Raw genomic sequence first — 2,589 nt, forward strand, 5'->3', positions numbered from 1 at the left:
ATATTTAAGGGATGATATTATATAAAAATTAATAATAAAAAATATAAGTATATTGAAGTTACATTTTAATAAATAAGAGCAATTTTGAAAATTAACATTATATTCCCGCAAAGTACTTGTAAACGAAACGCTGCAATATTATGTTCCTTGCATTTTAATCATTATTTTGCTTGTATACTAAACACTGTAATGTTATTTTTCCTGCAATTAAATTGCTTGCAATCACATTACTTGTAATTATATTGCATTGTAAAGCACCAAACGCCACCTAAAGCTTTCCTACAAATATTCCATTCTTAGATAGAACAAATTTGCCTAGCTTAAATAACTTGAAAGCAACCTTATTAAGCAAACTAGCAGATACAATATCCTTCTTAATTTCTAAAACATAATACACATTAGTAAGAATAATAGTCTTTTTATAAGTAAATTCCCAATCTATGGTACCTTTGCCATTGACTTTAATTGTAGAGGAATTCCCCATGTATTGCACATTTCCTTCCTCTTCTTGTTGGAATGTTTTGAACAAAGTCTTGTTGTGCAAACATGTATTGTAGCACCTAAATCAATCCATCATGCTTCATTGTCTTCCATGACATTGATCTCAATCTTACCATAACAATGTTACCTTTTGTTATTGTTGGTGCACCTTTTTTCTTCTTGAAGAAGTAATTATCTTTCTTGAAGCCTTATTTTCCCTAATGAAACATGCACCATTTTTCTTCTTGACTTTATGGGCATTAATTGGTAGAAAGTTCTTTCCTCATTGTATTTTGTTGGAGTTTGCTTCCTCCATTACATGAACTTTTGGCATAAAAGCCTCATTTTTTTTTTTCATCATGTTCTTTGCAATATTCTCTTTAATTTGCAAAAAACTCATGAGCTCTTCAGTAGATTTATCTTCCTTTTTATATTTCAAAGTTCTTTTGAAGTCTTTTATATTGATTAGAGTCTATCACTAATTTAGGACACAATAATAGACTCATCCATATCTATTTTATATTGCTTGAATTTATTAAGGATGTTTTCAATTTGAGTTGCATGACAAATTTGTTAACTATCATCTTATACATACTCCACCTTGTTACAAGAAACGCTTTGCTAATTGCTTACTCTTTCATGTACCTTACTTCTAATTTATCACATAACTCTTTAGCAATAGTTATTAGCGCACACCATTCAAGATGTATCCTCTGGAAAAATAATCATCATTGTCGCACTTTTGCTTTTCACAAGTTTCATTGACAATTTTATCACATTTCTCTTCTAACCTTGGAAAAGTTAGAGCATAGATAATCTTTAATGTGGTAAGGAACGTGTGCATCTTCCTTTGCTATCATACAAAGTTGCATCCATAAAAGTGTTTTAATTTTTAGAAATCTGTAGCCATCTCTCTCAAAGAACTTTGACTTGCCATCATTTTTAGAAAACTAAAAATTAAATGTAAAGATTTGTTCTTTGATAAGTGTATGGAAAGTCAAAATATGAAAGAAAAAATGACCTTTTGAAAGACTTGAACACTTATGAAGCAAAACTAGTAATTGCAAATTTTGAAGTCTAGATTTTTTCACATTAATTGAATAACACAAATGGTTATTCAATTAAAATCCCATTTGGCCTGGCTTTTTTTTAACTTAAAAATGATTATGATGCTCTTACAAATATAAAAACTTTTAAAATTAAGCTATTATAAAGCTCTTACAAAAAATAATATCTTTTAAAATTAAGTTAAAATTGTTTGGTAAATTACTTTTTTATAAGCTTTTTTTATATATAAACTGTTTCGCAAAACAACTTATAAACACTCTAATTTTGGTTAAAATTATCATAAAAGGTATTTAATAAATAACTTTTTATTAATCACGAATTGCTTTGTTCAAAATGAAAAAAAGTTAAATATTTTTTTGTTTATTTAAAAAAAATTTTGGAATTATAAAAAGCATTTTTATATAACATAAATTTGATAATTAATAATAAATCATAAAAAAGAGAGTTTCATAAATAATTTATAAATAACACATAATTTATAAATAACTTATAAATCAACAATTTCTATTTTCCATCAATGCCGTAGTTATTTGGTTATGAACGCTACCCATGTAACTTTCATCCAATGCTCTTCTATACGTTTATGAATCCATTTCTTCATCATAACTTCTTTTTTCTTGACTCTTAGGAATATAATTAGAATTACAATCACATCTGTCAAACTCCTCATTTATAACATCACACTGTCTAATGTAGTTATGAAGTGTCGTTGTTACAACAATAATCTTTTCACGTTTTATCAACAAAAATGGCTTCATTTCTCATAAAATATGCCACCTATTCTTCCAAACTCCAATTGTTTGTTCAATGATGCTTCTTAATGAATAATGTGCATCGTTGAATGTTTCTTCTACATCTTCTAGTTGACTGCAACCTCTAAAATCAGAAATGTGATATCTTTCATCTTTTTAAGGTACTAAATACCTTTTCATATTATAATAACCAACATCCATTACATAATATTTATTCAAGAAAAAAGTTAAAGGTTTCAGTGTTAGTTCATTAAAAAAAATTCAAGAGATAAATATATAGAATGGCAAA

The sequence above is a fragment of the Theobroma umbraticum genome, unplaced genomic scaffold (genome assembly GCF_002168275.2).
Source record: "Theobroma umbraticum cultivar Fairchild unplaced genomic scaffold, ASM216827v3 scaffold_50.0, whole genome shotgun sequence".
NCBI lineage: Eukaryota > Viridiplantae > Streptophyta > Magnoliopsida > Malvales > Malvaceae > Theobroma > Theobroma umbraticum.